Source organism: Panthera leo, chromosome B1 (genome assembly GCF_018350215.1).
Source record: "Panthera leo isolate Ple1 chromosome B1, P.leo_Ple1_pat1.1, whole genome shotgun sequence".
Classification (NCBI taxonomy): Eukaryota; Metazoa; Chordata; class Mammalia; order Carnivora; family Felidae; genus Panthera; species Panthera leo.
In genome coordinates, this window is record NC_056682.1 from 113,511,855 (window position 1) to 113,527,280 (window position 15,426).

The window sequence follows — 15,426 nt, forward strand, 5'->3', positions numbered from 1 at the left end:
TGAGGCACCCTTGGACTGGCTAATTCTTTATTGTGGGAGGCTGTTCTGTGCATTGTAGGATGTTTAGCAGCATCCTTGCTTGGCTTTTACACATTAGATGCCAGTTGCAGCCCTTTTATTCTACACCCAGAAATGTGTCCAACATTACCAAATGTCCCTTAGGTGTCAAAATCACCCCTACTTGAGTACCTTTCTTTTAAAAGATGCCCAGTGAATAAGGAAGGCAGGACTAGCAAGAGCTCTGCAGGCTCCCCTGCAAGAACAGGGAAAGAAGGTGATCAGAACTTTCAGGATAGTTCTTTTCCCCTCAGCAGAAGGCATCCAGGGCAGTGCTCTCTGGGCTTAAGAATTTTATCTCTGCTTCTGCTGCCTTTGTCAAGGCTGCATTCCTCTGCTGTCTTTCTGCTGCTGCTTGCTTGTTGCCTTCTGGTCCAGTTATTGCCCAAGGTCAACCCCTTTCTTTGTGTTTGATTTCACCATTGTTGTTATTATTCTTAAAATAATACCCAGGCCAAGAAATGCAAGCATTTAAATTAAAAATGGTACACAGCATCCGTCTCTCTGCAGAAATCCAGTGTTAATTGGTTGCTTGCCTTTCCTACACAGATTGATTCACATCATTGTTTTTGAAGGCTGTAGAGTAACTCTGTTGTACAAATGTAACACATTCTATTCATTGAGAAAGCAAATCACTTTTGAAGGTTTAGATGTACCTGCTTATTTCTTGTTCTCCTGTTTCCTGAGGAAGATTCCTTTGATTTCTAGTTCTAGTCCACACAACCTCAAGCTGTATTTGAGGGAGTGTAATAAATACTTGTTGACTACATATGTTACTGATGACAAATCTTTAACAACTACTCTCAAAAAAAAGTCCTGATTTGTGGCAATTGCAGATTTTTGGGGTGTAAGTGTCCTACCAAGGTTGATTTCAAGTTAACAAAGTGACATTAGGAAGTGATAAGTTTGAGTGTTTATTAACTTTGCTTTAATACAGTTTATTTTATTGTAAGTGTATATAATTAAATTTTTAACAATAACTGTGTTTAACAATGGGCTTGCAGAATCCTAAAAATGGAACAATTAGCTCTCCTAACTCAGCTTCTAGCACCCACTGGCTTTGATAGTCTTGTTTCCATACAGAGTATATTGCATTGTTTGGGGTAATGTTCTCTCCAAATGGGAATGCTGCCTCTGATTGTATTCAGTGTTGGGAGGGCCTTTAAAGGTTAGCTAGACTTACATTGCCTCAGGTGCTTGAATTCCCTTAGTGTGTTCTTGGCTAAATGTTTATTCAATTTAGGATTACCTCTTGAATAGATCATTCAGTCTTCAGACTGGCTTGTTAAAAAGCTCATGTTGAAATTTATCTCCTTCTGATCATCCACGATTTTATTTTGTACACCATCCTCACTCTACATCATAAAAAATATATTGAATACCTCTGTACTATGACAACTTTTCCAATGTTTGAAATCATTTACTGTATTTCCTATTAATATTTTCATTTTTTGGAATAAATGCCCTTAGCTCATTCAGGTATTCCAATTTGTCTACTTCATTCTTAAAGTGTTGAAAACGGATTTGAATGAAACTCTGATAGGTCCTGACTGGCAAATACGAGAGGGGGAGAGAGGAAGACTTCCCTTGTTCTAGATACTATACTGCCAACTAATACAGCCTAAAATTATAATAATTTTCTTGCTGGTCCCATAATTGAATTTACCAGTACTGCATTTAACATTGATAAAAACTTTATTTTTTATGTATGCTGCTGTTAAGTCCTTTCTTCCTTTTATGGTACTTTTTTTTTTTTTTTGGAAGAGGGAAGCAAATCAAGACTGTATGTTTATTTTCACAAAACCCAGCTCCCACCTTATCAGGATTTGTTAGGCTAATGATTTTTTAAAATAAATTTCCAACTCCTCTTGGCTTAATATGATTTAGAAACTTGATAAACTGACCAACAGTGTTTTTCCTTGATTCTGAACTGAAATGTCTGAGCATGACAAAGTGCATTCAGAGCCCACTGCCTTTCTAGTAGTCTTTCACTTTAGTTGCCATCAATCTATTTCTGAACACCTTTCAAGTGTTTCTACCAGCGTTCCATCCACTCGCGGCCTTCGTTGTATTGAGTTTGTCCAACTGTATTCCTGAAACACCATTTCTTTCTCATGTTAACAAATTTCCTGAGGAAGAACGTTTTCAAGACAAATCAGATACACACTGGGCTAAACAAATAAAAGATTTATTCACTGTAGAATTTGTATATTGTGAATCTCTAAAATGGGGACTCTAATGTATCATGTTTTATAAACTTGTTTGGTCATGGAACACTTTATTTCTTTTAGATAAAATAGTATGGCTAAAAGTAAATTGTTCTATGTGGGTTGAGGTACAAGGGAGAAATACAGAGGAACTGCTTGGAAGTTTTCAGAACTTTAGCTGAGATCAGCCATCGTTAATTAGGAAAGTGGTTTCCAGGTTGCGGGAGTAGGGTTTGAGGGATGTGTAGAAAGGAGGTGGAGGAAAAGAAGGAGAACAAAACATCGTGCAATTGGGGTTACTCCAGGTAGGACTTCAAACTGGAAGGCAAATTAGAATGCCAGGCAAGTAATACAGTTGTGTGAAGTTTGTTAGACTAGAATATTCTATCATCAGATTGGAGTATTAAGAGCCAGATAAAGCATTTAAATGTATTTTTTAAAAGCACTTTGCCAAACAAAGCAAATCTTTGTGTGTTATTTAGTCTGGTCTATGGGCCAGACTTTATGATAGCAGCTACCTAGTTCCGTCACACACAAACTTCCTCTTCTCATTTTTGGAGAAAAATTGAAGTACTTATATTTTATATAAATGTTTTCCTTTTCAATACAATTATTCTGCCTCATTAATGCTGTTTAGTTTTCTTTCTGACACATTTCAGGGTTTGCAGACTATTATTATGTTGATTAACAATATTATATTTTTATTTCCTTAAAAATATGATCTTTACTCTTTGTTTCTTTGATGATCTACCATGGATAGAGCAATCATAATAGAACTTAAATAGTAACTAGACGTAATTAGTTACAATAAATATTTAAGGTATATCAAATCCTTTTTCTAAAAAATGTTTATTTCTGAGAGAGAGAGAGAGAGAGAGAGAGAGAGAGAAAGTGAGTAGGGGAGGGGCAGAGAAAGAGGGAGACACAGAATCCAAAGCAGGTTCCAATGTTTCTTTATTTTTGATAGAAAGAGAGAGAGAGAGACAGACAGAGTGTGAGTGGGAGAGGGGCAGAGAGAGAGGGAGACACAGCATTTGAAGCAGACTCCAGGCTCTGAGCTGTCATCACAGAGCCCAAAGTGGGGCCCAAAGTCATGGACCACGAGATCATGACTGAGTTGAAGTTAGATGCTTAACTGACTGAACTACCTTGGTGCTCCTATGGTCTACATCAAAGCCTTTTATGTAAAGTCTGCATCAAGTGACCTAATAATATATAGGTAAAATGAATATCCTCAAGACTTCAAAGGTAAATCTGGAATACAGGAAGCTTAGAAAATTTTTTCTTATGAAAGTAGAAAGAATAATTTCTGATAAAGGTAGTATACATTTATTGTGAGTCATGTTATCTGTATGATATTCATATGGATTTCTTATAATTTAATAATTTCTCTTTTTATACCTCAAGATTATTTTCAGTGCCTTAATAAATAACTTTGCAGTGAATACTCTAATATATAAGTCTTTGTGTGTGCTGCTGTTACTTATAAGTGGAATTGGTGATCCAAATGTTGTATAAACATTTGTACACCCATAATGCATATAGTCAAATTGCACATTAGAGAGTGAATCAAAGTGCTGATCTGTTAGTACTCTCACTGACCTTGTAGGGAGCTCTTGATGGGATGCAATAGAAAGATAGTATAAGATAAGTATCCTGGGTGGCTCAGTCAGTTAAGCATCTAACTCTTGATTTCTGCTCAGGTCATGATCTCACGGTTTGTGATTTCAAGCCCTGCTTTGGGCTGTGTGCTGACAGCATGGAGCCTGCTTAGGATTCTCTCTCTCCCTCTCTCTTTGCCCCCCTTTCTTTCTCACAAAATAAACAAATAAACATTTAAATAAAAAAAAGGGTAAGAAAAAGAATTAGCAAATGATGTTTAAGAATATTTTAAACTTTTCTTGATTCTAATAAATAGTTAAGTGAACTCTTTTCAGAATTCCTTCAAAGTCTGTTAATTTTTTCACTCTTTAGCTCAAATCAGTAATGTTTTGGTGGACCATGTTTTCACAATCTTTTTTTTTTTCCTTTCATTTAATGAATGAACTTTAATTTTTTTTCCCACTTCTGGCTCCTGGTTCAGTTTTTGTGCTATAGAGGGAAAAACTATGGTAGTCTCCTAAGTACAAAAGAGTATTATGATTATAATAATCATTCTTAAAACACTTATTGTATTCTTGAAGCTTTGTCCTGAAGGCTTCAGAGAAACTTTGGTTTCTGTTGCCCTTATTCTTTGGGGAGCTGGATTTAAAACCTAGCCAGAAATCCATCAACATTCTACTGTATTTTTTGGAATAGCTGAAGAATTGCTTACTTTGAACTTTAGTGTTCACAGAAAAACACGATTTCACTGAGAGATGAACTAGTTTTAAAAACATGAAGCAAAATATGATTTAACTGTGTGTGATTTGTCAATTTCCCCATTTGGTTGGTTTTCTGCTGCCTGCAAGATGGCATATTGACATAACCCATAAGCTCAGCTGGGAGAATTTATGATAATATTAATGACAGTGGATTTGACTGTAACTTAGAAAGAACAATCCCTGTTTTAAGGGTTTTCAAAGAAGTGAGGTGTTTCCAAGGAAGAAAGTTTAGTAGTGTGATTTAGCAAATTGCTTATACTGCTGTAAAATAAAGCTATAGTCTTAAAAAAAAAAACACCCTCTGGAGTTCTTTTTACATTAGTGGTGCTTCTTATTAATTAGCTGGATATAGTTTTTTAAACCAGTTTCTTTTTGGGGGTTAATAACTGGATTAATAACCATTATATAACCATTTAAGAACTTAGAAGTGGCTTTTTCTGTTCTTGAATGCTGTTGAACTTCCTGCTTGTAAAATATGATTTTGAGCAGATTATTGGTAGTAAACCCACCTTTAAGTTGTCCCTTTAGGTCACAACCAGCTCATAATCACATGCTTTCTAGAATGGACCATCTGGCCACCTACACATTGTAAAAGCAGCTTGAGAGGTGGAGTGCTAGTCATTCCTTGCAAAATTAGAGTTTCTTACTTTGGGACCTTACTTTGGGGCCAACTCTGAAGATGGTCTTCCCATCCTTCCCACTTCTTAAAGTACTTATTTATTTGGAATCTAGGTTTTCTTTATCATTTTTGGAAAAGAGAGAAATTTAAAAAATATGATAAGTTAATGTCAGGGATTTGTTCAAGATAGCAATTTTCAGAGCATGACAAAGTCAATTCATAGTCTGTAGTTGCTTGATTGCATGCTTAATAATCAATCCTTGAGGACACCAGATATATTTAGGGTTCCTCGAGTTACTGTGACTAGTATTTTTCCAATATTTCTTATATTGAACATAGTTATTGCTTTCCCATAATACCAATCTTTCTTAGAAAATGTATCAACCACTTTCTTCTTGGCTCCCTTTGCTGCCTTTTGTAAAGCACTTGTTCTTGCTAACCACCATGGTGTTGCTCAGAGAACCAACAGGGTGTGTTTCTTGTAAATTCAGTTTAAAAATTTTGGCAAGATGATACTGTCTCATTTTTTGTTAGTTTAGCAGCTGAATAGAATTTCATTCAATGGATGTGTAATTAAAAAAATACTCTCAGTGGATGGACACTGGGTTCTTTCTCATCTTAAAACCTCTTTTAAACATATGGGAATATATTTTGGTGAAGAAAAGGGAATATTCAAAATTTGCTTATGTTTTTCATCTTCCTTGATCAGTTCTGTTGAAGTGCTGAATACTTTTTATGTTTTCTTTCATCCTATAGCAAACCCAGACGGTTAGCATTCATTTGTGTGAAAGACACCAGTTTAAGACCAAGGCAAATACTTGACTCTCAGTGTGATTACTGTTAAAGCCATTAAAAGTGTCATCATCAAATGCTGGAGTGTTTTTGTAGTGACTCCAGTCTGAAGACTTCTCTGAAACTGGGGACTGCAGATCAGCTTGTGGAAGAACTCTAGGAGCTCTAGCTTCCTCATGAGATAATGGAAAAACCTTTATTAGCTCCTGGAGCCTGCCCCATCTTTCGGTACCTTTAGGATCATTAGATTAGGATTATTAGAGTAGACTATTCATGTTTGTATTCTTATTTGCAGGATTTTAAGAACTGGTCTGGACTGAAGAAAACATGTATTATAGAATACCTTTTCTATGATTATTTGCTTTTATACACTTCATACTTTTCTTTTTTTTTTTTTTTTCACTTCATACTTTTCAAGAACTCATAGTTTGCTTCTAATTATGAGAGAGGTACATTTAAAAATAATCATAAAATTACTTTCTTAATGGCTGTTGCATTCCTTGATCCTTGACTATGAAAATCTTATTGCTATAATTAAGGCAGAATTTGAAATGGAATATTAAACAAGTTGTAGCAAATTGAAGGACTAGTTTACTTTCTTAAGAAAATCATTTGTTGAGAGAGTTCTTCAAGGGAAGTGATCATCATATCCAAGTCACCAAACTCTTTACGAGAAGAATTGAAACTGAAAAATGTTCCATGGGAACAATATTCTCATTTAACTACATAATTACAGAAGGCAATTCTCATAATTCAGCCAGACCTAAGTACTTAGTGTGGCATATTGTAAATTTTCAAAAAATATGTTTCTTATATATTTGGTAGTAAGTATATTTAGTTCTTCAGAATACTACAGGAGCTGGTAAATGACCATTCAGCTCTAAAATATAATTTTGTAGGAAAAACATAGAAAATATTCCCCAAGGAATTATAGGACTAAATTCAATAAAAATTAGTAGCTAAAGGCATTCAGTTTTTTCATTTGATAAACTGCCAAATATTTATTTTAATATACTATTTCAACATATAAGAAGTAATGAATGCTAGATAAAGGATATAATCATTGAACACTTATAGAGCATATAAACATGTTTGCCTGCTGACTGGGAAGTAAATTATACTGCTGGGTTTGAACTGATGTGCTGATTCAATTCAAGTTCATCAACATGATAGAATATATTCCACTTCTAGAAATGAGAAAGAATATTCACATGCAGGTCATGGTGTAACATAGTAGTAATAAAATGTATTAATTGGTCCAGAAAACTCAGATATTGGACTGTAGAAGCAGAATCACATAGGTGGAAATGCTGTATAATCTAAGTTCTCTGAAAGATTCCCACATATTTGCTATTGGATAAAATTTCCCTGTGATCTACGCACTAATATTTCAACCAAGACTCTTATTTGTTGTTTGAAGTATTTAAAAAAACAGATTTTCTTGGGACATTTTTTTGTTATATTTACATGCAGAAGTCCAAATAGATTGCTAGATAATTTGAGAAGAGACATTTTTAAAAATTCTTTTTTAATTTTTTCAATGCTTATTTATTTTTGAGAGAGAGAGAGAGAGAGAGAGAGAGCACAAGCAGAGAAGAGACAGAGAGAAGGGGAGACACAGAATCCGAAGCAGGCTCCAGGCGGCTAAGGGGGCCATCTACTGTAGAACAGTACTGTGTCTGGAAAAAAGTAGGTAGTAGTTCTAATATGTGATGCACAGTGTGAACACATGCATGCAGTATTTTACTGAGCTTTAAAGGAAATATTGACAAAACTAGAGCACTTCTAGAGGATTGCGATGAGGATGAAAAGTATCTGACATTTGTCTTGTAGGAATAGTAGCAGAAGAAAATGGGAGCATTTAGCTTGAAAAGGCAAGAGCTAGAGATGGTGGTAGTGACGTTAAGGAAAGCAAGGTCTTCAAATGTGTAGTGGACCATTTATACTTAAAACTACAGGGTAGAACTTGGATCCAGGAGGGGGAAATTAACAGGGAACAAATCTTTGCATTTCACTGACCCCTACCCTTCATCCTGCTCAACAGCAAGATTGTTTAAAAATGGCTTCATTTTGATGTGATGGGCTTCTCCTCATTGGGAGAGTTCAAGAATTACAGTATGAGTAATTATGAAATGCCTATTATGTGTCAAACTTTGTTAGGTGAATGAAATAATATGATGTAATCTTCATCCTTGAGAGCTTATCATCTAGTAAGAGGAAACACACATGTAATAAGCATAATTAAATGTTATCAGTTCTCTGAGAGCAGTCTATGTGGAGAAGAGTCATCTAGGGAAGACTTTATGGGAGGAATTAACTTTGAGTTTAACAATGCATAGGTGTTTGCTAGTGGGGGGAGTTTGAAAGGAAGGAAAATGTTCACATAATGTCCTGTCAAAGACTTTGTAGGAAGGCTTTTACCTTTGGCATCAGTGTGCTATGTAGATAACCCTTATGGCCTGTTATAGTTCTATAACTCTACCAAGTGATTGCCTTCTTAAAAAACTTTACAAAGAGAGAAACCTAACATTGCATTCTATTCTTACTTTTGCCTCGGGTTGAATAGAAATTGTCATTTCTATTAATATTTCTTGTATAAAGGGTGAGGGAGACAGAATCATTAAAACTCTTTGGGAAATGTCTGTTGGCATTAAAGAGCACTTGTTCCCAAGTGAAGACAGATTCCCTCTCCAGTCCTCTTTTCTTCTCCCTCGGGCATCTCTGCATATTCTATAGTTGACTACATTCACTGTTCTTTATTCTGTGTGGCAAGATGTTACAAAGAGGGTCACTCATATCTCTGTGTCTTGCTTTGTGCCCAGACACACTAATCTTTTTGTTAAGCCATGGTTGGTCACCTCAGTCTAAACCCTATGAAACCTCTCAGGAAAAGTGGCTTGAGATGAACTTTTTGTGACAGACAGCCATCAGTTCAAAGCCTGTGCAGTGTCAGGGTTGAAGGAAACTATAATGGTCCATGAGAAGAGGCTCACAGGGGGTCCCTTTTCAGGGCAAAAGGACAGATGTTTTTCTCTACTTGAGATATACACAATACACAATAGTTCCAGTACTTGCTTCTCAACCATGCTGCATGCACGCTTTCTTCATGATGGGAATGTACACTTTTTATAGACCCAGTGGGAGGAAATTTACTCATTGTTACTGTTCTTTTCAGCTGTTTTGTTGGTAGGCTAAGACTGTCCTTTTGTAGAATGACAAAAAGGGGATTTTGTAAAACATTGGCTCCATAAAAAGGGCCATTGTATATACATGTACCTTCTGTGTAAAAACTAATTTTCTATGTTAAACACAATCAAAGGAAAGTTCAACAACCAATAACTCTGGGTCTCAATTATTTGTGGTACGAGATATAAATGGTTTTTACTGTGCTAACACATACTGAAATTTTTCATAGAGAAAGTTAATTATCTCTGTGTTATATAAAAAGATATACAGTTTAATGTTCCTAGACAATTCGTATTATAGCCATGTGTTCTGCACTAACCTACTTAAATAGTCATTATACCAGTTTTACTTGCTGAATTTAGTAATTATTTTCTGGTTATATATAGAATATGATTTTCCCATTAATAGTTTCAAGAACCTTAAGTACTTAATTTAATTCTAACAAGGAAGAGATGGTTTTATATATTTCTCTGAATATTTTAGCAAAAATTAACTGGTAAGATAATTTGTAGCATTTTTAAGAGATTGCCTCATTCCCCTAGGTCATTTTGGCATATTTCCTATGTATTTAATAATATTAATATAAAATATTTGCTGAGAGAATCTTTATATGTATTCATTGTATGGAAGATAATTATCTGTTTTCCATAGTTGTCAACTAATCTGTAGAAATGATTTCTTCCTTTGTAAACCAGACTAAAGCTAAAGAAAGTAGCTGTTAATTTATTAGAATCTTATTAAATTATATATTTTTCTTTTAATTTCTTTTTGTTATATCCAAAATTGGATATTTGAGATGAAAGTAATCTGTACATAGAAAATTAGGATTTCTTAATTAGAAAATCATAGAAGTAGATTTTGAATTGAATTTTGATGATTAAGAATTTTTAAAATAAAAAAATAAAACAACTGATAGGAAAATAAAAGATGCCTTGAAAAATTTGGGATCATGCCGTGTATATAGAATGAAACATAATACACAATGATTGATCTTTTAAAATTAATTAATTAATTTTTTACTTTACATCCAAGTTAGTTAACATATACATGATGATTGATTTTTAAAGTGAGTGGTACTGATTGTAGGTGCTATGAATTCAGAGGAGAGAGGATTCAGATCTGTGTGTCAGGTAATGCTGCTATTTATTTATTTATTTATTTATTTATTTATTTATTTAAATTCAAGTTAGTTAACACACAGTGTAGTTTTGGCTTCAGGAGTAGAGCTCAGTGATTCATCGCTTACATATGACACCCAGTGCTCATCCTTAATGCCCTCCTTAATGCCCATCACGCATTTAACCCATCCCCTCGCCCATCTCCCATATAGCAACCTTCAGTTTGTTCTCTGTACTTAACAGTGTCTTATGATTTGCCTCCCTCTCTGTTTTTATCTTGTTTTTCCTTCCCTTCCCCTGTGTTCCTCTGTTGTGTTTTTTAAATTCCACATATGAGTGAAATCATATGATATTTGTCTTTCTGACTGTCTTATTTCACTTAGCATAATACCCTCTAGTTCCATTCAAGTAGTTGCAAATGGCAAGATTTCATTCTTTTTAATTGCTGAGTAGTATTCCATTGTATATATAAACCACATCTTCTTTATCCATTCATCAGTTGATGGACATTTGGCTCTTTCCATAATTTAGCTCTTGTTGGTAATACTGCTATAAACATTGAGGATGCATGTGCCCCTTTGAATCAGCACGGGTAATGCTGCTTTTTCCTATGTATTGAAGAAATGCTCTTTGAAAATTCTTTAGTTTATTTATATGTATGTGTGTATAACTAAAATTAGAATTTTTAGGTTTATAATTGATCTCACATTAACTATATGATCTCTATAGCAACCTGGACAGCAGATACAACAGTGACTATCATTATTTTCATATAAGAAAACTGAGGCCCAGTGGTAATGCCACTTGCCTAAGAAAGAGGTGTCAGCCTTTTCTTTTTTCTGATTCTTAGTATGGGTCTTCTGATATACAGAGTGATGATTTCCTTAAAATAGGATTGTTGATACATGAGAAAGATTGTCTGTAGTACTTGAAATAATATTGGAAACTCTTGGGCAGACATAATTGCTTGTGACCAACTAATTATATCTATTCAGAAGTAATAGTTATATAAAAACATTGTTTTGACAACTTGGCATTTATTATCTTCTAGCAAGAAAGAAATACAAAGGTAGCATTAATTTTCTATATATTAATGATTATTTAACAGCCTAATTTACTGATGTAGTTCACTGCTGATTGGGTCCTTCCACAGGACCGTATAATGCTCTGTGTGGCTCTTAGCTGGGTTTCTACTTTGTGTCCTTGCCTGGAATGTTCTCTCCTCTTGTTCTCTGCCTGGCAAGTGCCCACCCTTCCTTCGAGAACCACTCAAGTATCAGTCCAGATGATAAGGCTCTAGGCCCAGTTAGAAGCTCCATGAGGGCTTGATAGATCATTCTCGTAGTAATAACCTCTTCAAATCTCAGTTATTTATTTCTGGGCCTATCTAGTCTACCCAGTGGCTCCCTCATAGTTCATACTCAGTATGCATTTGATAGAAAAACTCTGCTTTCAAAGAACTTAATGAAGAGTTGGGAAGTAAATACAAATATCAATGAACTCATATTATAGAGGTGATTATTTGATTAATCCTAGATAATACTCTCTTAATTACCTCTGTTTCTATATCCTATATGTGTGTGTGTGTGTGTGTGTGTGTGTGTGTGTGTGTATAATTTATTGTCAAATTGGTTTCCATACAACACCCAGTGCTCATCCCAACAGGGGCCCTCCTCAATGTCCATCAACCACTTTCCCTCTCTTGCACTCCCCATCAACCCTCAGTTTGTTCTCAGTATTTAAGAGTCTCTTATGGTTTGCCTCCTTCTATATCCTTTAATGGAGTTGGATTAAATGATTTCCAAAGTAAATGGCCTTACATGGCCAAATTTGACTTTATATGGCTTTTAAATTGCTTTAAAATTTGGCCATGTAAAGGCAGTGACAATTTGGTATATTTTAAAAGTGGCATGTAGAAAGTGGTAGTTTATTTTCACACTTTTGCACATATTAATGAAAAACTTCACCACCCTGCATAATTTTATTGTGTTGCATATGGAAATAAACTTCTTTATTCTTAACTGTTCAAAAATTTACAAAAATACACCGCATGACAACATGAGTTAGAATTTCCTGAAAAAAGCATTTACAATGAGAATATTGAATTTTGGAAGATTTGGGATTCCTTTCCCTGCTAATTCTTTGAAAAAGTTTAGCATGAATGCTGTAAAAGTTATATATTTACTCCCAAGTTCTCAACCCCATCTTAAAATTTTAAATAAAAAGGAACTCACTAGTATGAAAAATAACTATGATGTCCAGAGTTGAAGTTTTTTATATAAAGAACTCCCTTGAAAGGTGCTGGTCAAATTTCTCTTCTGCATAGTTCATAGCATGTTACTGGTACTCAATAATATTTAATATAATGAATTACAAAGGCTTTGAAAATGTAGGCCTCTGAAGACCAAATCCAAGATGGTAGATGGGATTTTCACATTACTGTGAGGACAAGGTAGAAGTTGACATAGTTGGTCTCCTGGGGGTGCTTCATCACATAAGTAAAAGAGCTATATTCACCTAATTTATTTTAGGAAAGACTAAAGGGAAAGACTATTCTGTTTAATAGCCACTTACTGAAGGCCAAAGAGAAAAGAAGACCAGGGGAAATAAAAATATCATTTTCAGCTAGGTAAAATAGGATTTAGTACACTGTAACTTTGGCATTTTCTCTCCCAACTTCTTTTAACAGTCAACATTATTTTACTTGTCTTCATTAAAATTATGTTTTAGCTTTGCTTTTTTTTTACATTATTAGGAATTTTAAATTTAAGTCTTTTTGAGTAAAAATAAGAATAGAAAGAAAAATAACACCGTGTTCTAAATACAAAAAGAAAATGTTATTTTCCACTGAGATAGCTGTGGTGTAGTCAGTGGGAAGAATTCAGGCTTGGAACCAGATAAACTGGTCCTAATTCTTGCTCTGCTACTTACCAAGTGTTTGGCCTTGAGCAAATTACTTAAATCGTTTTAGCCTTGGTTTTCTCATCCATAAAATAAAAATATTAATATCCATGAAGAATTAGAAACAATGTACAGTAGCCATCCAGTATAATGCTGCCACATAGGAAGGTGTTTAATAAATGGAATATAATAATTGTACTGGCTAAGTCTTAGATAATTATAGTCTTTAAATTCTAGTTTTTATTGAAAGAATTATATGCCCTAGATTTTTCAGTGACTAACACAGGGTCTGACACATGGCAGCATCTCAATAAATATTTATTGAGTAAATGAACTAGTATAATTTTGTGCAAAAAGTGTTTGGTCACATATACCATTCGTGTCATGTAGTATAAATATGAAATAAAGATATTTAAGGAAAAACTCAAGGGTGGAGAAGTACCGCCAAATTCCTGAACTATCATAAAGCAGTGCTGGATTATATCCTTCCAGGGAAATCTCCAGAAGAGGGACCTGCCCCTCAAAGCTTTACATATTTATGTGAATGGGTCCAGAGACAACAACAGTGAGGTAATTGTGAAGGTTAGAACCAAGAGAAGCCTCTTGGTTGATGAAGTGATCTTAGAAAGGGGGAGGCTTTGGATCTCAAAGGTCAGGCAGGTTGTGCTCCTACTGAGCCCACACACACCTGTGGGGCCAGCTTTTTGCTGAGCCTTGGGACACGTGGGTTTGTTCCCCCTGAGCAGTGGAAGTAGTCCTATTTAGTAAATACACTTTATGGTTCATATATATTAGGTTATCATATTGGTCTGTAATCTTTTGCTGTTTCATGAACAACAGGATTAAATTTGTGCATGTCTTTGGTTTCATACATTTAAGTTTAGAATATTTTGTTATTTTTGATTGGGTTACACGTTTGATGTACAAGAATAAAAAGGTAAGAGAAGTCTTTCCCACCCTATCGCTAGGTTAAACTGCTCATCTGTCACAGTAACCTATTACTTGTGTATCTTTCCAGAGGTGATCTATATATGCAAGTATGAATGTTCCATATGCTTTATAAACTTGGACAATGGTCACCACTTTCTGACCTCATAACAGCAGTAATTTACAACATGAAAAATACATAAGCATTGTGATTAAATGTACATAAATACATTCTATTTAACAGTGTCTTAAAAAGAAAACAAAACAAAGGAAACACTCAAATAATTGCCGACATCTTCTGGTCACTGAAATCTCTTAATGTATATGGTATTACCTGTGGTGAAAATAATCATGCTTTGTTAAAATAATGTCATAATATATTACAGATAATCACACTTTTTGTTTAAAAAATGTCCAAACATGAGTTTTAGTGGGATGATTTACATACAGTCCAGATTTTATGGTAAATTAAGTTCAGCATTTAAAGTTTTAGATTTTTCCCCAAACGCTCTCTTCCACAATGCACATGTTTTCCATACTAATGAAATGATCCTGATGAATGGATGTCATAAGTAAGAAAAGACAATATGGGCTTAATCCAAGCCTCAGATGAAGTCAGATTTGATTAAAGACTTTTTAGCCTGTTTTATACTGTGTTGTCCATAAAGGAGATATACAAAGCCATGATGACTAAAGGAAAAAAAATGAAGTGAATGTTTACTGTTTAATTATTATGCTCAAAACTGACAATGGAATTTTGTTTAGTTTGATAAGGGACATGGAACGTTAAAAACTTATCTTATAGTTTCTTTGACTTTTTTTTCTTTTTAGATCCCTGGACCTTTATATACACAGTTGAATAGGAAAGAACATTTAATGTTTTGAATATGAAAATGATTTTGTTTACTATGAGTTTGGAAACTTTTATTTAAAAAACAGGTAAATTTTGGTTTTAATCTGATTTGTTAGGCACCCTTATTTTGCCAGCTATAGGAACGAGAATTTGTTGTATTTGTCACCAGTAGTGCTAAATGAATAGAGGTTTCTGACAAGATATTTGGAAAGGTGATGAAGTTGACCATTTTTAACAAACCCACAAAAAACTCTTTAGATTTTTTTCCCATCTGGTTTTAAGAGCTGTAGCTCAGCATTTGGTTCATTAGTTTCTTCACTATGTGATTTAGGATGATCTCAGATTCAAGTGATGCAGTTTAATCTAATTAAGACATAATGTAGAATAAGCGTGGAGTGCAATA

General features: G+C 34.4%; 1 protein-coding gene and 1 pseudogene across 2 annotated transcripts in view; one reads left to right on the top strand and one right to left on the bottom strand.

Moving 5' to 3' along the window:
• The window catches only part of COL25A1 (collagen type XXV alpha 1 chain), a 460,318-nt gene that overhangs the window by 16,999 nt on the left and 427,893 nt on the right, over nt 1–15,426 (top strand). The window lies entirely within an intron of this gene.
• LOC122217213 lies at nt 5,500–5,692 on the bottom strand (annotated as a pseudogene).